Source organism: Calliphora vicina, chromosome 2 (genome assembly GCF_958450345.1).
Source record: "Calliphora vicina chromosome 2, idCalVici1.1, whole genome shotgun sequence".
NCBI lineage: Eukaryota > Metazoa > Arthropoda > Insecta > Diptera > Calliphoridae > Calliphora > Calliphora vicina.
Genome location: NC_088781.1, coordinates 132,030,653 through 132,054,814, shown reverse-complemented (window position 1 = coordinate 132,054,814; position 24,162 = coordinate 132,030,653).

Here is a 24,162-nt window from a genome sequence, read left to right as displayed (position 1 = left end):
TCTAGTTCTGTTCTAGTTCTGTTCTAGTTCTGTTCTAGTTCTGTTCTAGTTCTGTTCTAGTTCTGTTCTAGTTCTGTTCTAGTTCTGTTCTAGTTCTGTTCTAGTTCTGTTCTAGTTCTGTTCTAGTTCTGTTCTAGTTCTGTTCTAGTTCTGTTCTAGTTCTGTTCTAGTTCTGTTCTAGTTCTGTTCTAGTTCTGTTCTAGTTCTGTTCTAGTTCTGTTCTAGTTCTGTTCTAGTTCTGTTCTAGTTCTGTTCTAGTTCTGTTCTAGTTCTGTTCTAGTTCTGTTCTAGTTCTGTTCTAGTTCTGTTCTAGTTCTGTTCTAGTTCTGTTCTAGTTCTGTTCTAGTTCTGTTCTAGTATTGTTCCATGTATTTCCTGTTTAGTTCTCCTTTTTCTATTAACAAGTTATTTTTCCTTTAATTTAATTACTTTCTGTCTTCAAGAAATCAATCAAAAAGTCCAAAAACCTTCAACATTGTAATAAAATTGTATTTGAAACACAAAATTGATATTGCAATATTGAACACATTTATGTGGAAAGTAAAACAAAATAATGCTGGTTAAAAGGAAACCCAAAAATATGGAGATGAAGAAATAACATACAAATAAATCTTGAATATTTTCTGGTGTGTTTTTTTTACATATTTGACAACCAACAATTTACAGGATACCAGCAACATTTGTCTTGTAGCCAAACTGTATTGGGATATTGTTTCCTTCGGACAGGAATAACAAATGCAAACATTCTAGCAACTATTCAACATACAGTGGGACTTATAGAGAATAAATAATAAAGTATTTAAACTGTAGACCAATCATACCAAAATTTGGTCTAACATTGGAGGAACATTGGATCAAAATTTGACTAATACAGAACTAATCTATGTTAAATTTTACTGTGAAATATTTGGGAATTTTTTTCCTTTTTTCCCCACTGTGTTTTGACCACTTGTAAGGTTTATAACTGGCCAATACAATTTTATTTTATACTATTTTTTTGTTTAATTTTTGTAATCAGTTTTATCAACACCCTCATATGATGTTTAATCAAATATTTTTTGTAACTTTATTATGATTTTCATATATAAAAATTGTGTGTATTGGCATATAAATGTGTGGGTTTTGGAAATATGTCTACATACAATATTTGTTTAAGGCAAAAATAAACCGGCAAGGAAAATATGCACAAATATAATAATTGCTGAATATCTATAAAAATATTAAGCCAATTTTTTGCTTTTTGGGAATCTGCAGCAAACTATAAATAAAAATTCTTTAAAGAAAACCAACAATGTGTTTTACTTAAATTTTAAATTGAAGCAAAACTCAGAACCACGCAAAAAATTAAAACAAAACACAGCTTTAAGCTAAAACTAACCAAAACGTTCAACTTTATTTTTTTTCCACCTTTTATTGTTGAAATATTGTAAAACTTACAGCATACACACTTTACCGTTAAGAGCATTTAAACTTTGAATACAATTTCTAATGAAAACACTACCTGATTGCCGGAAGTTTTTAAATGATTTTTTTTTTATTTAAGGATTTTTAAACAGCCACACAAATCATACATTCTACTATCTCTTATTTTAACAAAACCACAAAATATGTTTTAAGTTTATCGTACAGGTTTATTTAAATGAATTGTGTGAAGCAGATTGAAGTTGGGTAAAAGGAAAAACTAAAAACAGAAAGCAAACATTTTACCCACATTTAGCTAGAGGCCTTAAATTCTAAACAAACATTCATTTTATCACCGGAAATTAAATGTAATTTTAGTATTTCCCTTCATTGGGATTTTAAATAAACATTTTAAAGTCAAAGATAATGAGTTAAACAAATATATAATTTGCATTACAATTATGATACACTAAGTATGGCAAAGTATGTCATTTCGTTTTTAATTTGTCAGTCTGTTTGTGGAAATCAAATTTCCGTAGCACCTAAATAATTTACATACTTGATTCATACATCAATATATCTGATATAGTGCCGATTCGGTTACTCTTTAATATAGAGAAAATTACCATAAAATTTTAGAAACTATAACAGAACTAGAACAGAACTAGAACAGAACTAGAACAGAACTAGAACAGAACTAGAACAGAACTAGAACAGAACTAGAACAGAACTAGAACAGAACTAGAACAGAACTAGAACAGAACTAGAACAGAACTAGAACAGAACTAGAACAGAACTAGAACAGAACTAGAACAGAACTAGAACAGAACTAGAACAGAACTAGAACAGAACTAGAACAGAACTAGAACAGAACTAGAACAGAACTAGAACAGAACTAGAACAGAACTACAACAGAACTACAACAGAACTACAACAGAACTAGAACAGAACTAGAACAGAACTAGAACAGAACTAGAACAGAACTAGAACAGAACTAGAACAGAACTAGAACAGAACTAGAACAGAACTAGAACAGAACTAGAACAGAACTAGAACAGAACTAGAACAGAACTAGAACAGAACTAGAACAGAACTAGAACAGAACTAGAACAGAACTAGAACAGAACTAGAACAGAACTAGAACAGAACTAGAACAGAACTAGAACAGAACTAGAACAGAACTAGAACAGAACTAGAACAGAACTAGAACAGAACTAGAACAGAACTAGAACAGAACTAGAACAGAACTAGAACAGAACTAGAACAGAACTAGAACAGAACTAGAACAGAACTAGAACAGAACTAGAACAGAACTAGAACAGAACTAGAACAGAACTAGAACAGAACTAGAACAGAACTAGAACAGAACTAGAACAGAACTAGAACAGAACTAGAACAGAACTAGAACAGAACTAGAACAGAACTAGAACAGAACTAGAACAGAACTAGAACAGAACTAGAACAGAACTAGAACAGAACTAGAACAGAACTAGAACAGAACTAGAACAGAACTAGAACAGAACTAGAACAGAACTAGAACAGAACTAGAACAGAACTAGAACAGAACTAGAACAGAACTAGAACAGAACTAGAACAGAACTAGAACAGAACTAGAACAGAACTAGAACAGAACTAGAACAGAACTAGAACAGAACTAGAACAGAACTAGAGTATAATGGGCCAAAATCAGGAAAAAAAATTTTCGACTCGAATTTTTTTTAAACAAAAAATTTTTCACAACAATTTTCTTTCTCTAATAAATATTGTTTAGCAAAAAATTTTTGGAAAAAAATATTTTAGAAAAAATTAATTTTTTTTCACCAAAAAATATTTTCAATCTTTTTCTTACAAAATACTTTAGTGAAGGGTATATAAGATTTAAAACTTATTTTAAAATTCTTTAACATTTATCATACATTTCATCAAATCTCTCTCTCTGATTCTCAATTTCTTTGAAATAATTAATCTTATTTCCCTGCCAAATCTTAACAAAAACCATTAAGCAAATATCAACTCTAAAACCTGTAGAAACAAAGATTTAAAGCCTTAAAAATATTAAATTTAAATCGTCAACCAAATCTCCACCAGGTGTTCAAAGAAGACCTTTTAACAATAATTCCCAGTAAAACAACATGAAAAATGTCTTGTTTTATAAATATTATTAAGAAAAATACAAAAATTTTCAAGAAAACAAAACAAGCCCCCTTGAAGAGTGATGAAAAATAAACGATTTTCAACCACAGCATTAAATATTTATACTTACATGTGTTTTAAATATTATATGAAAGAGGAAGAATGGAAAAAGGGTTATAAATGTATGAGTAGAAGATGTCTATGTAAATGTCCTTTTTGTGTTGAGTATGTGATGATGATGATACTCTCACAAAAAATAAAAAACACATTGAGTGGGCTGTTTCCGTTTGAATAAACATAAATATTTTATGTGTTATTTTTGGCTAAACGAGGTTAATGTTGAAATGTTTTTATAAAAACTAAGTTATAACAAAATAAATCCAATTCAGCTAGCAGAAATTTAAAAATTTCGATACAACTGACAGACTGCCCTCATATATTGTATGTAGATTTGAATATCTGTACAATAATGTCATAGTGTGTTGATTTTAGCAAAAAACCTCTAATAATAATATTGTCTATTTTATTGTCTTAGATTACCATCATACAAAACACACTTATGTTAGAAAAGCAACAAAGAATCAATGTAACAAATGATGGCGATGTTCATGATAACGATAACGATAATAATAATATTACAAGTTTTGTTTTGTCTCTAACCCAACCTTCAAATATGTAAAGATTTTCTTATAAATGTCTAACTGCCCTGCTCTACATACAAATATTTATTTATACATATTTATAAACATGGCTTACAATATGTCTATTATTTTTTTTATACTCATCCTGTTTATACATTTGTGTTCTCTTTGTTGTTTTGTTTTTTTTTTTGCTATAAAAGAAGTGTGATGAGCATGTTAACACATTTATTTATTTAAAACATCATAAATGTATTTGTCATCATCATCAACAACAAAATCATCATTGTCATTTACACACAAACAAATGTGTCTCTCAAAACAATGAGAGTATGTTTCTTCCTTTAATACTGTTATTTAGTTGTGTGTTTATTTACACGTGTATTAAGTTTGTTTTGAGTTTTTGTTTTTACTCTTTCTCTCTGGTTTCAACAATGGCCATTATTGTTGTGTTTTGGTATTTTGTATCTCAAATACCGTTATTTGATATTGTTGACCTAAATATGAGCAACTAAAGATAGTGAGAGAGTGAGATGTTTTTGATAACATACACAGTGGCTGTTTTTTGAAAAATGTGATCAATAAATGCAACATTTTGAATAGCAATTGAAGAGCAATAGAGTTATTGGAGTATTTAGGGGGCCTTTAAATTAAAATAGAGAGTTATCTAATATCTTTGATTTTAGAAAAAATCGTTAATTTATGAGAGAAATTGCAATAAACGCTAATTTCACAAAAAGTAATTATGTCACGAAAAATTATCAATTTCAAAAAGAAAATCACTAACCCCAAAAAATCTTAAATTTTATAAAAACAATCAATAAAATATAAAAAAATCACAAAACCAGAATATTTATTTTCTGATAATTTTTACAAAAAAAATCTAAAAATTTCACAAAAAATTGCTTAATTCAAAATTAAACTTCAAGTAACAAAAAAATTACACAAACTAAAATAAAACGCTAATATTGAAAACAATCATGAAAAATCGCTATAATTTCAATAAAGCGCTAATTTTACAAAAACATCACTAATTTTACCAAATATTTTGGATTGCATAAAACCCTAAATTTACATAAAATCAGACATATCACTAATATTACAATCAAATTACAACCAATTTAAATTTCCCAAAAAAAATCGTTAATTTTATAAAAAAAATCGCTAAAATATAAAAATGCCAATAATAACAAAAATTTTTTTTTTACAAAAAATCTTAAATTGTATAAACAAATCATTTAGATCAAAATTTATCTTAACAAAGCACAAAAATGATATTTCAGTTAAGCGCTATTTATACCAGAAAACGCCAATTTTCAAATAAATTCTTATTAAACTCTAACCCCCAGTAACACGAAGTCTGGTTATGTTTTAACTAATAGTTATACTGACAGTTTTCATACAAAAATAATTTTACCCGACAGTATAACTATTAGATAAGGCATAACCAGACTTCGTGTTAATGGGGGTAAGACGATCAAGCTATGTCCTCCCGTCTGTCTGTTTAAAATTCCACAGGGTGCAAACGTAATGATCTAGCTGACTAAACTATCTTGTCAATAAATAATTTACATATAATGATATTGTTATGTTTTTTACCTTTTATAAACGGTGGTTTATTTCCTTTAAATAAATCTAATTCTTTTGATTGGAAATAAAAGCGTTTAGTAGTTTAAAATTGTAACAACTCTTCAACAACTTCTTATTCAAATTTACACAGTTTAAATAGTCACTCTGTGTTTTTATACAACTATACGTTTATAATTCACACACCTAATTTACACACTTTACAATGTACAAGAATACAGTGGTAATGCAGTAGATGTTTATGGTAACAGTGCCTATGATAAACTGACTGACTGCAATTTTCGGTTACTATTTATATACGCAGTACCATCTACTAGTGGTTTCATGAATTGTCTATCTAACGAACAAAACCAGAATGCTCTATTTCTAGAGCTTTTAGCAGCTATGTTAATGTTAGTAGCATTAACAGTTAATTTTGTTGTACTTGCAACATGATTTTTATACCCTACACCACCATAGTGGAGAGGGTATAATGCGTTTGTGCAGATGTTTGTAACGCCCAAGAATCACTTTCTGAGTCGATTAAACGATGTCCGTCCGTCCGTCTGGTCGGCTGGCTGTCCATGTAAACCTTGTGCGCAGAGTACAGGTCGTAATTTTGAAGATATTTCGATGAAATTCGGTGCATATTATTTTTTCGGCTCATGGACCAAACCTATTGAAACTGGCTGATTATGGCGGTCCATTATTTCACCTAGCCCCCATAAAAATGTCCTCCCGAAATTGGACTTTATCGGTCATAAATGTTTAATTTATATATGGGGGATTTCATGTCAAGTGAACCAACTTTTGAAATCGATGTCTTCCGATCGGGATGAAATTTGCACCAAGGTTAGCTCTATTGGATAGTAACTCAGACACAATTTTTCAACAACATCGGTCGAGAACTCTCTGAGTTATAGGGGGTAAAATTTTGACAATTTGGTCAAACAGGGGTTTTTTCTTATCCATGTAACTTATTACCTATTGTTCTTAGCAAAATGTGTTCCAAATAGTATAGATAGCTATTTCTTCGATCTTTCGAAAAAAAATATTTAAAAAAAAAAATAAAAAATTTTTAATATTTTTTTTCCGAAATCAAAAACTTTTTTGACTTTTTTTTAAAATACGCTATTTTTTTTTATTTTTTTTTTTTTCTTAAAATAAAGTTTAGATATTTTCCTTGAACACCTACTTGGTCGCTTAGTGGGATGCGAGTGGGATATCTATCAAAATAAATATTTTGTAACTCAAAACATAAAATTTTTGACTTTTTTTGCAAAATCAAAAACTTTGTTGACTTTTTTTTTTCAAAATGGACCCTTTTTTAATCTTTTTTTTTAGGTCAAACAAAAGCTTAGATATTATCCTTGAAGACCCTTTTGGTCGCTTAGTGGGATGCGAGTGGGATATCTATCAAAATAAATATTTTTTAACTCAAGACTTAAAATTTTTGACTTTTTTTTTTGCAAATACGATTTTTTTTCCAAATGGGCCCTTTTTTTAAAATTTTTTTTGTAGTCAAAAGAAAGCTTAGGTCCATTCCTTTAAGATATTTTTAGTCCCTTAGTGGGATGCGAGTAGGATATCTATCAAAATAAATATTTTGTAACGCAAGACATACAATTTTTTATTTTTTTTTTGCAAAATCAAAATTTTTTTCCAATATGGGCCCTTTTTTAATTTTTTTTTTTGCTCAAAAGAAAGCCTAGGGGCATTCCTTTAAGATATTTTTAGTCCCTTAGTGGGATGCGAGTGGGATATCTATCAAAATAAATGTTTTAACACAAAAATTGTATGTCTTGAGTTACAAAACATTTATTTTGATATATATCCCACTCGCATCCCACTAAGCGATCAAAACCATCTTAAAGGAATAGGCCTAAGCTTTCTTTATAGCAAAAAAAAAAATTACAAAAAGGGCCCATTTTAAAAAAAAGTCAAAAAAGTTTTTGATTTTGCCAAAAAATCAAAAATTGTATATCTTGAGTTACAAAATATTTATTTTGATAGATATCCCACTCGTATCCCACTAAGGGACCTAAAATATCTTAAAGGAATGGACCTAAGCTTTCTTTTGACTAAAAAAAAATTTTTAAAAAAGGGCCCATTTTGAAAAAAAATTCGAATTTGCAAAAAAAAAGTCAATAATTGAATGTCTTGAGTTACAACATTTTTATTTTAATAGATATCCTACTCACATCTTCCTAAGTGACAAAATAGGTCTTAAAGGAAAAGACCTAAGCTTTCTTTTGAGCAAAAAAAATTTTAAAAAAAAAGTCCCATATTGGAAAAAAATTTCGATTTTGCAAAAAAAAATTAAAAAATTGTATGTCTTGCGTTACAAAATATTTATTTTGATAGATATCCCACTCGCATCCCACTAAGGGACTAAAAATATCTTAAAGGAATGGACCTAGGCTTTCTTTTGAGCAAAAAAAAAAAATTAAAAAAGGGCCCATATTGGAAAAAAATTTTGATTTTGCAAAAAAAAATTAAAAAATTGTATGTCTTGCGTTACAAAATATTTATTTTGATAGATATCCTACTCGCATCCCACTAAGGGACTAAAAATATCTTAAAGGAATGGACCTAAGCTTTCTTTTGACTACAAAAAAAATTTTAAAAAAAGGGCCCATTTGGAAAAAAAATCGTATTTGCAAAAAAAAAAGTCAAAAATTGTAAGTCTTGAGTTAAAAAATATTTATTTTGATAGATATCCCACTCGCATCCCACTAAGCGACCAAAAGGGTCTTCAAGGATAATATCTAAGCTTTTGTTTGACCTAAAAAAAAAGATTAAAAAAGGGTCCATTTTGAAAAAAAAAAGTCAACAAAGTTTTTGATTTTGCAAAAAAAGTCAAAAATTTTATGTTTTGAGTTACAAAATATTTATTTTGATAGATATCCCACTCGCATCCCACTAAGCGACCAAGTAGGTGTTCAAGGAAAATATCTAAACTTTATTTTAAGAAAAAAAAAAAAATAAAAAAAAATAGCGTATTTTAAAAAAAAGTCAAAAAAGTTTTTGATTTCGGAAAAAAAATATTAAAAATTTTTTATTTTTTTTTTTAAATATTTTTTTTCGAAAGATCGAAGAAATAGCTATCTATACTATTTGGAACACATTTTGCTAAGAACAATAGGTAATAAGTTACATGGATAAGAAAAAACCCCTGTTTGACCAAATTGTCAAAATTTTACCCCCTATAACTCAGAGAGTTCTCGACCGATGTTGTTGAAAAATTGTGTCTGAGTTACTATCCAATAGAGCTAGCCTTAGTGCAAATTTCATCCCGATCGGAAGACATCGATTTCAAAAGTTGGTTCACTTGACATGAAATCCCCCATATGTATCTCCACAAATTCCGCTCTAAATAAGTTTTATATACACAAAATTCATGTCACCAAATTTTGTTATGATCGGTCCATAATTAGTCATAGCTCCCATATAGACCCGCTTCCGAAAATCGCTTTAACGTGCATAAATTGCTAAAAAATGTTAGTATACACACAAAACTCAACATAGTAAACTTTAATATAGACATAAATCACACGACCTAATTTCATGGTGATCGATCCATAATTGGTCAGAGCCCCCATATAAGGCCCACTTCCAAAAATCACTCAAAAATATAAATTATTGAAATTTTAAAAGAAAAATGGTTTTGCTCTTTTACTTAGTGTAGGGTATTATATGGTCGGGCTTGACCGACAATACTTCCTTACTTTAACTTAATACTGCGAGATTTTTTAAAATTTTTATATTTTATTTTGAAACATTTATGCAATATTAATTTATTCAAAATATTGGTCATTCATTGGAATCAAGAAAATTTCGTATACTCTGTGAAGCGTATCCCAGAGAGAGAATTCGTATCAATCGAAACCAATAGTAGTCGGACGGGCAAAGGTCTGGACTATAAGTAGTTTTTAACAGGTATTGCAACATGTGGCCAAGTGTAGTCGTGATGGAATATTATGGTCTCATATCCCGAGTTTTCTGGGTGTTTTTCGGTCAATGCTTCAGTTCAGTACAATTTCCTTGTAATAGGACCCTTTTGGTCCCACCATATACAGAACAATACTGCCATGAATAATTGGCTTTGGTATCGATTCTGCCGGTTGGCCGGGTTTCACATACGATCTCTTACGCTTCGGGTTATCGTAATGAATACATTTTTCATTCCAAAAATTATTTTCTTTTACAGCTTTAAAGCATCTTTTCGGACAGGTAAAATCGTCTTTCAAAGTCTCTCGGTTTCGTATGGTACCAAATTTCCCTGCTTTTGGATGAATTCTGATGCTGGTTTTGAAATTACTGAATGGTTTTGAAATTACTGATCTTGTTGAGTTTAACAACAATCTTCTATATTTCTTCTCCAATTCTTGGTCTTCAAAATTATTTGGCTGGCCTGGTCGATATTTGTCGTAGATATTATTCCCATCGATTTTGTTTTAGCTCCCTCAGATTTCGTCTGATTTTGTTAATTTCCAAATGATTTAATAATTGGGTTTTCCAATTTTAATTTGAGATCGTTTGGTATGTTAAAACAAAAGTCAAGTTTTTGTTAAAGAACGTTGTAAAAAAAAATTGAGAAAAACTAATAATTACAAAGAAATATCAATTTCATTTCGAAAACTCAAAGTGGTTTCATTCCGAGAAAACTTTAATTTCAATTTTTTGGAAGAAGCTTCTTTGGATCGGAATGGAAATTTGTGACAAAAATAAAATTATGCGATAAACTTCTAATTTTTATTTATACCTTCTATTCTAGTCTGAAATAATTTTGAAATGAAGTCAATGATACAATGTGTGGGACTCTTTTTTATTTCAGCCTCAAGCTTGATTTGCACACACTATCCATCAATCACACCACGAATTTCATAAGAACTTCAATTATTTATAACTTATTTATAGCTCTTGTTGAATATTTCGAACTACCATTACCTGTACAAAATGCGTGTTATTTTGTAACTAAATATCACTAGTTTTCAATCTTTTTTTACAAAAATAACTTGCAGTGACGTCTGAAATTGGAAATAAAATATTTATGTATTTATTTTCACTACTTTAGGTTAAAAATAAAAGTTTATTTTTAATTTTTGTTGCCATAATCAAAAAGGTTTTATACAAGTAAGTTATAACTGACAAATGCTAATATTATTGTGCAATTTGATTGATTAATACAGTTTTATTAGATTGTACAATGAATGTGATAGTTTTACTATTGATTGTTATTAAAAATATATAAAACTAACCCCTAAAGTATGCTATAGTTAATACAAAAAACTACAGTTACAGAAGTAACTGTGAATTACACTCATAAAAATAGTTTATAGGTTTGTTAGTAAAACCTGTTGGTTCATCAGCTAATGTTAAAGTTTATTAGTTTAGAGACAATATATATATTAAGTGAATTTGATGAAAATTTCCATTATTTAGTTTTTTATTTTGTAGACATTCAAAAGCAAGAAAATATTTTTTTTTGTAAATTTTTTTTTAATTTTCTCAATTACAATTTAAATTTTTTTCTTTTATCTGAAAGCTTATGTTTTTATTGCTTTAATAGTGAAAAAACATAATACGATTTTGGCTAAAAAATAAAATTTTTTTTCACTGTTACAATTCTTACATTTCTTTAAGTGTTTCAAAACGTTTTGCAAAAAACCTATTACAGTTTTTAGTATTTTAATAATTTAAAGCATTAGTTTTTTGCCCCCATATGCTTATATGCCGTCATTATTATTGCAACAAGAACAATAGCAATATTTAGAAAATAAAAAAAAAACTCTATTCAAACTGTCATTTAAATATAATCAATAGATAAACGTTGAATGAAAAGAAACAATCTAAAACAATACACTACAAACTGCTCATACTCCCTCGCTAATATGCAGCAGACAAATTCACAAGTAATAAAAAAGCAAAGAATAAAAATCAATAAAATTGCAATTTCATATTAAAAATTTTACATACACAAACTATAACATTTGCATATAGACAATGCAAAAAAAAATAAAACAAAAAACATAAATTTACTTAAACTAATGAATATCAAGATAACAAGACGTAATGTAATAATATCCCTTGAATTTACTTTAAATTATTTTAAATTTCCCTGCAACTTTTTATAACAATTTAGGCAAACTTTCAAAATGTTTAATAATAAATAATGTGTAAAGACATTTAAATAAATTTGTTGTCGTCTTTTACTATAAAAAAAAAACAAAAGAAAAAGTATGTATTTTTATGTAGTTAGTTGAAGGAAGTGTTAGTAAGACATTGTATTTTATTAAAACAGACATTAACATTTGTCTTCTTGCAGTTAGAGTGATTCTGGGGAGCCCTAAAGTAGGCAATAGTTATAACACATCAGCTTAAGTGTCTGTACTAAATTAATATTAATCATACGTCTGGTATGAAAAATATCAAATAATTGGAAAAATTCTCAAGAATTTTAAGAAAATTTTAAATGAAAAGTGTTTAGGAAAATTTAAAGAATTTTTTTTTTAAATTTTTAGCTTTCATTTTGAAACATTTGTACAATATAAATTTATTCAAAGTAGAGCGTTCTGCATCAATCGAAACAAATAGTAGTGGACGAGCCTTGTCATGATACAATATTACGATTTCATGTCTGGCCTCATATTATGGACATTTTTCGCCTAATGCTTGCTTCAAATGAATCAGTTGTATGGTAGAGTTTCCCTGTGATAGTCTGGCCAGAAATATTTCAAAATTTTCCACAATCTTAAACATTTTTGAAGACATATATATAAAATATAAATGAACACACTTGGTTTCCAATTTAAGCTTACAAAAACCTGAATTCTGAGGTGCTAGATTATCTCTGTAGATTTTCTATATAAAACTAAATCAAAATAAAGTACACTTTCCAACCTTAAAATAGACAACAGACCCTATATTTTTAACTTCATTTTAATTATGTTTATTACTCATAATCTACAGTTTCAATAGTTCTAGAAATCTTTAATATATTTGCCACAAATTAAAAGTTGTAACGATTTTAGTAAATAGCCTATGAATTAATATCAATCATACGCCACATTACACAATTTTGATATAAATTTAAATTTGTTTGTTATATCTAAGTACTTTCTAATATCCAAAATGAAAATCTCTTAAAATGTATTATGAAGAATTTAGCGAGCCAGTTACTTTCGAAAAAAGTGATAAATTTATAGAATTTCTATAAGATTAAATCAAAATAATCCACACCTAAATTAAGCAGAAGCGAAACCAAAATTAGACAACAACCACTAGATTTATAAATTTCTGCTTAATTTAGGTTATTGCTCTTAATCAACATTTTCAAAATCTGTTACAGTTTTTGGAATATTCGCCAGCATTTAAAAGTTGTAATGATTTTAGTAAATTTTTTGTGAATTAATATTAATCATACGCCACAATAAATATTTTTGATATAAAACTAAATATTATGTTTACTTATTATAATATTCAAAATAAAAACAAGTGCTGTGTCGAATCTTATATACCCTTCACCAAATTATATTTAAAAAAATGTTAAATATTTTCAAGTAAACAAAATTTAAAACCATTTTTTTTTAAATTAATAGCGAAAAAAAATTTATTTTTTTATATTTATGTTTATTTTATTTTTGAAAAACATTTTATAACAAAACAATTTTTTTCGTGAAAAAGAAAAATTCAGGGTAAAAAATATTTTTCCCGATTTGGCCAATTGTAGGTCGGACTTACTTTGGTCTTATATACGCCGTTGCACAAGTCTTTGAAATATCTATTATTGGATATCAATATTGTCTATATTATTGACTTAGTAATCCAGATAAAGATCAAAAATAGGTAAAAACACGAGATTGTCTTGGGTTTCTCCTCAACCGAGCCGGAAGAATTCTCGATATATTGATGTATGAATCATGTACATTTGGGTGCAACGGAATCTTGGGCACAATTAATAAATATTTCTTAAGAAGTATTCAAATTGTCAGCATCTTTCTAATAAAGTAATAAACTTGAGAAATTTAAATAAAATTAGTACAAAATAAAGTGCAGTTTTCGACGTAAAATTAAACATCAACTAATAAATCTATAAACTTTCTTGATTCTATTTATTACTTATGATCTGCAGCTAAATAATCTTAATAATATGTCCAACTCAATTTTTGTAAATTTCATATGAATTAATATTAATCATACGCCACAATTATGATAGAAAATAAAAAAATTCAGGTTCTAGTTTAGTTCAGTTCTAGTTAACTCAAATGCCAGTTGAGAACCGAGTTGAGATTGTACTTCAGGTTCTAGCTTAGATTCCAGTTGAGATTGCATATGAGATCTTAGTTGAGATTCTAGTTGAGGTTCTAGTTTTGCTCTAGTTAAGTTCTAGTTCAGTTCTAGTTCAGTTCTAGTTCAGTTCTAGTTCAGTTCTAGTTCAGTTCTAGTTCAGTTCTAGTTCAGTTCTAGTTCAGTTCTAGTTCAGTTCTAGTTCAGTTCTAGTTCAGTTCTAGTTCAGTTCTAGTTCAGTTCTAGTTCAGTTCTAGTTCAGTTCTAGTTCAGTTCTAGTTCAGTTCTAGTTCAGTTCTAGTTCAGTTCTAGTTCAGTTCTAGTTCAGTTCTAGTTCAGTTCTAGTTCAGTTCTAGTTCAGTTCTAGTTCAGTTCTAGTTCAGTTCTAGTTCAGTTCTAGTTCAGTTCTAGTTCAGTTCTAGTTCAGTTCTAGTTCAGTTCTAGTTCAGTTCTAGTTCAGTTCTAGTTCAGTTCTAGTTCAGTTCTAGTTCAGTTCTAGTTCAGTTCTAGTTCAGTTCTAGTTCAGTTCTAGTTCAGTTCTAGTTCAGTTCTAGTTCAGTTCTAGTTCAGTTCTAGTTCAGTTCTAGTTCAGTTCTAGTTCAGTTCTAGTTCAGTTCTAGTTCAGTTCTAGTTCAGTTCTAGTTCAGTTCTAGTTCAGTTCTAGTTCAGTTCTAGTTCAGTTCTAGTTCAGTTCTAGTTCTAGTTCAGTTCTAGTTCAGTTCTAGTTCAGTTCTAGTTCAGTTCTAGTTCAGTTCTAGTTCAGTTCTAGTTCAGTTCTAGTTCAGTTCTAGTTCAGTTCTAGTTCAGTTCTAGTTCAGTTCTAGTTCAGTTCTAGTTCAGTTCTAGTTCAGTTCTAGTTCAGTTCTAGTTCAGTTCTAGTTCAGTTCTAGTTCAGTTCTAGTTCAGTTCTAGTTCAGTTCTAGTTCAGTTCTAGTTCAGTTCTAGTACAGTTCTAGTTCAGTTCTAGTTCAGTTCTAGTTCAGTTCTAGTTCAGTTCTAGTTCAGTTCTAGTTCAGTTCTAGTTCAGGTTCTAGTTCATTGCTAGTTCATTTCAAGTTCAACTTTTAGCCTAGTTCCTATCTATTTTCTAATTATTTATATGTAGCTCCTTTTTTATCCGACTCAAACCGCTAATATCTCTTAACATTGGTTTCCTTTAACACTAAATTTCCTTACATCTTTGTATTCACTGTAGAAAAAAATAAATCAAAATTCAACATCATACAAAAACTCTACACAGATTTCAGTCTTGTCTGATACTTGATAAAACATCAAGTAGTTCTTTAGAATTACAAGGCGAAAAAAATGCAAAAAAACAGCAAAAACAACATCTAACAGCCACCAAATAAAGTAAGAAAACTGAAATCATAAAGAAAAAAACTTTCCACTTCCGGCTTAACTTCTTGTACTCTATTGTTCGCAATAAACAAGGACTAGTCGTATTTTTTTATAGAATTTTTCATATTTAAAACATTACTTCGGTTGTTGGTAGATGGTTTGTTGTTTTGTAAATAGGGCTGAAGTCTGGCTGGCTGTTTGTCTGTCTGAGTTTATGTCTTCAGTGGCTGAATATAAAGAAGTTAAAACAAAAAGAGTTAAAGAGGCCTGAATGATTTAAAGAAGTTTAAATACTTAAGAAAAAGTTGAAACTTTTTAGGTTTAAATCTGGCAGTTGTGTTAAACTTCTAGTAAATCGCGTTAGTTTTAGCAGAAAATGTAAAAATAATATTGACCTTTCAGATTAAATTCAACAATTTTAATTAAATAAGGAAATTTATAAATTTCGTTTTATTCATTGCCCATTATCTAGCAATTAAAGTTTGAGTTATAATTCCATTATTCTTAATCCTATGTTTAAACATTTTACAGATTTCCTTAAGAAAACATAATAAAAATTTCTCACAATTACACCCCTTTTATCTTTTAGTTTTCTTTATCTTTTTTTCAAACTTGTTTGATTTGATTGTGGTTATTTTTAAACTATTAGTTTTATTTACTTTAACTTTGTTATTTTAAATTCTTTACTCTCTACCACACACGAACCTGTAAAGTAAATACAAATTTACTATGTATGTGTTTCAATTACACTTTTCCTGTTTGCTTAACATCCTTTCTCCCTTTCCTTCACAAATCCTTTGTTACTCTTTTCCACAAGCTCTGTGTTGGTCCCTGTGAATGGGTAACAGCACAGAGCAGCAGCTGTGAACATGTGAACACAATTGTTAAAACGTGCATAAATTAACAAGTGGTTTTAAAAAACTAGATATGGGTTTTAGAAAGTAAATGAGAACCAAACTTTGTAAAAAATATATGTGTGAATGGTTGCAAAAATAAAGTGCAAGATTAAAATTTTATAGAAAATAGAAATGACTTTAAATAAATAACCAACGTATTAAAGATTAAACTCACAAACAACACCAAAAAAATTTGTTAAAATGCAAATGGGTTTAATGTAAGGAATCGTACGTATGAGTAATATTAATTTGGTTTTAAGAAATAATAATACTCATACGTTAGTTCTATATTTAAATCACATTTAAAAAGAGAATGACTGAATTTTAATAAAACTGACACAGAACTTAATAAGAACTAGAACCTGAACTAGAACCTGAACTAGAACCTGAACTAGAACCTGAACTAGAACCTGAACTAGAACCTGAACTAGGACCTGAACTAGAAGCTGAACTAGAACCTGAACTAGAACTGAACTAGAACTGAACTAGAACTGAACTAGAACTGAACTAGAACCTGAACTAGAGCCTGAACTAGAACCTGAACTAGAACCTGAACTAGAACCTGAACTAGAACCTGAACTGGAACTGAACTAGAACCTGAACTAGAACCTGAACTAGGACCTGACCTAGAAGCTGAACTAGAAGCTGAACTAGAACTTGAACTAGAACCTGAACTAGAACCTGAACTAGAACCTGAACTAGAACCTGAACTAGAACCTGAACTAGAACCTGACCTAGAAGCTGAACTAGAAGCTGAACTAGAACCTGAACTAGAACCTGAACTAGAATCTGAACTAGAACTGAACTAGAACCTGAACTAGAGCCTGAACTAGAACCTGAACTAGAACCTGAACTAGAACCTGAACTAGAACCTGAACTAGAACCTGAACTAGAACCTGAACTAGAACCTGAACTAGAACCTGAACTAGGACCTGACCTAGAAGCTGAACTAGAACCTGAACTAGAACTGAACTAGAACCTGAACTAGAACCTGAACTAGAACCTGAACTAGAACCTGAACTAGAACCTGAACTAGTACCTGACCTAGAAGCTGAACTAGAAGCTGAACTAGAACCTGAAATAGAACCTGAACTAGAACCTGAACTAGAACCTGAACTAGAACTGAACTAGAACTGAACTAGAACTGAACTAGAACTGAACTAGAACTAGAACTGAACTAGAACTGAACTAGAACTGAACTAGAACTGAACTAGAACTGAACTAGAACTGAACTAGAACTGAACTAGAACTGAACTAGAACTGAACTAGAACTGAACTAGAACTGAACTAGAACTGAACTAGAACTGAACTAGAACTGAACTAGAACTAGAACTGAACTAGAACTAGAACTGAACTAGAACTGAACTAGAACTGAACTAGAACTGAACTAGAACTGAACTAGAACTGAACTAGAACTGAACTAGAACTGAACTAGAACTGAACTAGAACTGAACTAGAACTGAACTAGAACTGAACTAGAACTGAACTAGAACTGAACTAGAACTGAACTAGAACTGAACTAGAACTGAACTAGAACTGAACTAGAACTGAACTAGAACTGAACTAGAACTGAACTAGAACTGAACTAGAACTGAACTAGAACTGAACTAGAACCTGAACTAGAACCTGAACTAGAACCTGAACTAGAACTGAACTAGAACTGAACTAGAACTGAACTAGAACTGAACTAGAACTGAACTAGAACTGAACTAGAACTGAACTAGAACTGAACTAGAACTGAACTAGAACTGAACTAGAACTGAACTAGAACTGAACTAGAACTGAACTAGAACTGAACTAGAACTGAACTAGAACTGAACTAGAACTGAACTAGAACTGAACTAGAACTGAACTAGAACTAGAACTGAACTAGAACTGAACTAGAACTGAACTAGAACTGAACTAGAACTGAACTAGAACTGAACTAGAACTGAACTAGAACTGAACTAGAACTGAACTAGAACTGAACTAGAACTGAACTAGAACTGAACTAGAACTGAACTAGAACTGAACTAGAACTGAACTAGAACTGAGCTAGAACTGAACTAGAACTGAACTAGAACTGAACTAGAACTGAACTAGAACTGAACTAGAACTGAACTAGAACTGAACTAGAACTGAACTAGAACTGAACTAGAACTGAACTATAACCTGAGCTTATACTTGAACTAGATCTTAATGTAAACTAGACTCTTGGTTGAACTAGAATATAAACTAGAAAATAAACCAGTATCTATTTCAGAATCCGAAGTAGTAGAAAAGTTTCTTCTCTTTGTAATTGATTTTTAATATACAGTTATACAATTTTAAATTTCAATAAACTCTCAAACAATTAATAAACTTTATTGGCAATGGCCTTTAAGATTCTCAAAATAAAGGTAACTATGTGGTTTTGTGTCACCTTCAAGTTTTCAATTAACACTCCAATAACCAGCCGTACTTAGTAAACCGGAAACAGGACTGTTACCATACGAAACTAGAATTCTTTTTCGATTTCTTGTTTTTTTTTTTATTTCATGCTCACACACATTTAATTGAACTCTTGTACTCAATCTAGCAGACATCTTCAATTTGTATCAGGGTTTTTAGTTTTCTTTTTTGTCCCCAGCCTCAACAATTATACAATAGGCCATCTAACTGTTTGTTAGATTGTGGCCATAAACACTTAAACATTGTATGTATTCACTGGGAATACTGGCCAGTCTCGTAACCCTTTGATTTATTGAAACACCCAATGATACGTCATGATTATCAAGTGTCGATTATTGTGTATTTGTATCGAAAATGTAATAGAGTTTTTCTTTAGTTTTTGTTTTGCAAATTAAAATGGCATTAAAGCAAATGTATGTGCAAAAAGAAATTTGCTATTATTGGCAGGATTTGAGGGTGCTAAAGCAGAGTGTTATTAATTATTGTTTTGTAAGAAATATTGTGATGAGAAGAGAAGATTTGAAATTCCAAGCACATTATTGCTATTTGAAAATAAAATACGAAATTAAAAAATTGTTTCAAAGTTTCTTTTAGTTCAGGTTCTAGTTCTGGTTATAGTTCAGATTCTAGTTCAGATTCTTTTTGAGATTCTAGTTGAGATTCTTGTTGAGATTCAAGTTCAGATTCTAGTTGAGACTCTAGTTGAGATTCTAGTTGAGGTTCTAGTTGAGATTCTTGTTGAGATTCTAGTGCAGATTCTAGTTGAGATTGTAGTTGACATTTTAGATGATATTGTAGTTCAGATTCTAGTTGAGACTCTAGTTGAGATTATTGTTGAGATTCTAGTTGAGATTCTACTAGAGATTCTAGTTGAGATTGTAATTGAGATTCTAGTTGAGATTCTAGTTGAGATTCTAGTTGACATTCTAGTTGATATTCTAGTTGAGATTCAAGTTGAGATTGTAGTTAAGATTCCAGTTGAGATTCTAGTTGACATTCTAGTTGAAATTGTAGTTCAGATTCCAGTTGAGATTCCAGTTGAGATTCTAGTTGACATTCTAGTTGAGATTCTAGTTGAGATTCTTGTTGAGATTCTAGTTCAAGTACTACTTCAGTTCTAGTTCAGGTTTTAGTTCAGATTCTAGTTGAGATTCTAGTTGAGATTCCAGATGAGATTCTAGGTCAAGTTCTAGTTCAGGTTCTGGTTCAGATTCTAGTTGAGTATCTATTTGAGCTTCTAGTTGAGCTTCTAGTCTAGATTCTAGTTGAGATTCTAGTTCAGATTCTACTTTAGGTTCTAGTTCATGTTCTGTTCTAGTTCTGTTCTAGTTCTGTTCTAGTTCTGTTCTAGTTCTGTTCTAGTTCTGTTCTAGTTCTGTTCTAGTTCTGTTCTAGTTCTGTTCTAGTTCTGTTCTAGTTCTGTTCTAGTTCTGTTCTAGTTCTGTTCTAGTTCTGTTCTAGTTCTGTTCTAGTTCTGTTCTAGTTCTGTTCTAGTTCTGTTCTAGTTCTGTTCTAGTTCTGTTCTAGTTCTGTTCTAGTTCTGTTCTAGTTCTGTTCTAGTTCTGTTCTAGTTCTGTTCTAGTTCTGTTCTAGTTCTGTTCTAGTTCTGTTCTAGTTCTGTTCTAGTTCTGTTCTAGTTCTGTTCTAGTTCTGTTCTAGTTCTGTTCTAGTTCTGTTCTAGTTCTGTTCTAGTTCTGTTCTAGTTCTGTTCTAGTTCTGTTCTAGTTCTGTTCTAGTTCTGTTCTAGTTCTGTTCTAGTTCTGTTCTAGTTCTGTTCTAGTTCTGTTCTAGTTCTGTTCTAGTTCTGTTCTAGTTCTGTTCTAGTTCTGTTCTAGTTCTGTTCTAGTTCTGTTCTAGTTCTGTTCTAGTTCTGTTCTAGTTCTGTTCTAGTTCTGTTCTAGTTCTGTTCTAGTTCTGTTCTAGTTCTGTTCTAGTTCTGTTCTAGTTCTGTTCTAGTTCTGTTCTAGTTCTGTTCTAGTTCTGTTCTAGTTCTGTTCTAGTTCTGTTCTAGTTCTGTTCTAGTTCTGTTCTAGTTCTGTTCTAGTTCTGTTCTAGTTCTGTTCTAGTTCTGTTCTAGTTCTGTTCTAGTTCTGTTCTAGTTCTGTTCTAGTTCTGTTCTAGTTCTGTTCTAGTTCTGTTCTAGTTCTGTTCTAGTTCTGTTCTAGTTCTGTTCTAGTTCTGTTCTAGTTCTGTTCTAGTTCTGTTCTAGTTCTGTTCTAGTTCTGTTCTAGTTCTGTTCTAGTTCTGTTCTAGTTCTGTTCTAGTTCTGTTCTAGTTCTGTTCTAGTTCTGTTCTAGTTCTGTTCTAGTTCTGTTCTAGTTCTGTTCTAGTTCTGTTCTAGTTCTGTTCTAGTTCTGTTCTAGTTCTGTTCTAGTTCTGTTCTAGTTCTGTTCTAGTTCTGTTCTAGTTCTGTTCTAGTTCTGTTCTAGTTCTGTTCTAGTTCTGTTCTAGTTCTGTTCTAGTTCTGTTCTAGTTCTGTTCTAGTTCTGTTCTAGTTCTGTTCTAGTTCTGTTCTAGTTCTGTTCTAGTTCTGTTCTGTTCTAGTTCTGTTCTAGTTCTGTTCTAGTTCTGTTCTAGTTCTGTTCTAGTTCTGTTCTAGTTCTGTTCTAGTTCTGTTCTGTTCTAGTTCTGTTCTAGTTCTGTTCTAGTTCTGTTCTAGTTCTGTTCTAGTTCTGTTCTAGTTCTGTTCTAGTTCTGTTCTAGTTCTGTTCTAGTTCTGTTCTAGTTCTGTTCTAGTTCTGTTCTAGTTCTGTTCTAGTTCTGTTCTAGTTCTGTTCTAGTTCTGTTCTAGTTCTGTTCTAGTTCTGTTCTAGTTCTGTTCTAGTTCTGTTCTAGTTCTGTTCTAGTTCTGTTCTAGTTCTGTTCTAGTTCTGTTCTAGTTCTGTTCTAGTTCTTTTCTAGTTCTGTTCTAGTTCTGTTCTAGTTCTGTTCTAGTTCTGTTCTAGTTCTGTTCTAGTTCTGTTCTAGTTCTGTTCTAGTTCTGTTCTAGTTCTGTTCTAGTTCTGTTCTAGTTCTGTTCTAGTTCTGTTCTAGTTCTGTTCTAGTTCTGTTCTAGTTCTGTTCTAGTTCTGTTCTAGTTCTGTTCTAGTTCTGTTCTAGTTCTGTTCTAGTTCTGTTCTAGTTCTGTTCTAGTTCTGTTCTAGTTCTGTTCTAGTTCTGTTCTAGTTCTGTTCTAGTTCTGTTCTAGTTCTGTTCTAGTTCTGTTCTAGTTCTGTTCTAGTTCTGTTCTAGTTCTGTTCTAGTTCTGTTCTAGTTCTGTTCTAGTTCTGTTCTAGTTCTGTTCTAGTTCTGTTCTAGTTCTGTTCTAGTTCTGTTCTAGTTCTGTTCTAGTTCTGTTCTAGTTCTGTTCTAGTTCTGTTCTAGTTCTGTTCTAGTTCTGTTCTAGTTCTGTTCTAGTTCTGTTCTAGTTCTGTTCTAGTTCTGTTCTAGTTCTGTTCTAGTTCTGTTCTAGTTCTGTTCTAGTTCTGTTCTAGTTCTGTTCTAGTTCTGTTCTAGTTCTGTTCTAGTTCTGTTCTAGTTCTGTTCTAGTTCTGTTCTAGTTCTGTTCTAGTTCTGTTCTAGTTCTGTTCTAGTTCTGTTCTAGTTCTGTTCTAGTTCTGTTCTAGTTCTGTTCTAGTTCTGTTCTAGTTCTGTTCTAGTTCTGTTCTAGTTCTGTTCTAGTTCTGTTCTAGTTCTGTTCTAGTTCTGTTCTAGTTCTGTTCTAGTTCTGTTCTAGTTCTGTTCTAGTTCTGTTCTAGTTCTGTTCTAGTTCTGTTCTAGTTCTGTTCTAGTTCTGTTCTAGTTCTGTTCTAGTTCTGTTCTAGTTCTGTTCTAGTTCTGTTCTAGTTCTGTTCTAGTTCTGTTCTAGTTCTGTTCTAGTTCTGTTCTAGTTCTGTTCTAGTTCTGTTCTAGTTCTGTTCTAGTTATGTTCTAGTTCTGTTCTAGTTCTGTTCTAGTTCTGTTCTAGTTCTGTTCTAGTTCTGTTCTAGTTCTGTTCTAGTTCTGTTCTAGTTCTGTTCTAGTTCTGTTCTAGTTCTGTTCTAGTTCTGTTCTAGTTCTGTTCTAGTTCTGTTCTAGTTCTGTTCTAGTTCTGTTCTAGTTCTGTTCTAGTTCTGTTCTAGTTCTGTTCTAGTTCTGTTCTAGTTCTGTTCTAGTTCTGTTCTAGTTCTGTTCTAGTTCTGTTCTAGTTCTGTTCTAGTTCTGTTCTAGTTCTGTTCTAGTTCTGTTCTAGTTCTGTTCTAGTTCTGTTCTAGTTCTGTTCTAGTTCTGTTCTAGTTCTGTTCTAGTTCTGTTCTAGTTCTGTTCTAGTTCTGTTCTAGTTCTGTTCTAGTTCTGTTCTAGTTCTGTTCTAGTTCTGTTCTAGTTCTGTTCTAGTTCTGTTCTAGTTCTGTTCTAGTTCTGTTCTAGTTCTGTTCTAGTTCTGTTCTAGTTCTGTTCTAGTTCTGTTCTAGTTCTGTTCTAGTTCTGTTCTAGTTCTGTTCTAGTTCTGTTCTAGTTCTGTTCTAGTTCTGTTCTAGTTCTGTTCTAGTTCTGTTCTAGTTCTGTTCTAGTTCTGTTCTAGTTCTGTTCTAGTTCTGTTCTAGTTCTAGTTCTGTTCTAGTTCTGTTCTAGTTCTAGTTCTAGTTCTGTTCTAGTTCTGTTCTAGTTCTGTTCTAGTTCTGTTCTAGTTCTGTTCTAGTTCTGTTCTAGTTCTGTTCTAGTTCTGTTCTAGTTCTGTTCTAGTTCTGTTCTAGTTCTGTTCTAGTTCTGTTCTAGTTCTGTTCTAGTTCTGTTCTAGTTCTGTTCTAGTTCTGTTCTAGTTCTGTTCTAGTTCTGTTCTAGTTCTGTTCTAGTTCTGTTCTAGTTCTGTTCTAGTTCTGTTCTAGTTCTGTTCTAGTTCTGTTCTAGTTCTGTTCTAGTTCTGTTCTAGTTCTGTTCTAGTTCTGTTCTAGTTCTGTTCTAGTTCTGTTCTAGTTCTGTTCTAGTTCTGTTCTAGTTCTGTTCTAGTTCTGTTCTAGTTCTGTTCCAGTTCTGTTCTAGTTCTGTTCTAGTTCTGTTCTAGTTCTGTTCTAGTTCTGTTCTAGTTCTAGTTCTGTTCTAGTTCTGTTCTAGTTCTGTTCTAGTTCTAGTTCTGTTCTAGTTCTGTTCTAGTTCTGTTCTAGTTCTGTTCTAGTTCTGTTCTAGTTCTGTTCTAGTTCTGTTCTAGTTCTGTTCTAGTTCTGTTCTAGTTCTGTTCTAGTTCTGTTCTAGTTCTGTTCTAGTTCTGTTCTAGTTCTGTTCTAGTTCTGTTCTAGTTCTGTTCTAGTTCTGTTCTAGTTCTGTTCTAGTTCTGTTCTAGTTCTGTTCTAGTTCTGTTCTAGTTCTGTTCTAGTTCTGTTCTAGTTCTGTTCTAGTTCTGTTCTAGTTCTGTTCTAGTTCTGTTCTAGTTCTGTTCTAGTTCTGTTCTAGTTCTGTTCTAGTTCTGTTCTAGTTCTGTTCTAGTTCTGTTCTAGATCTGTTCTAGTTCTGTTCTA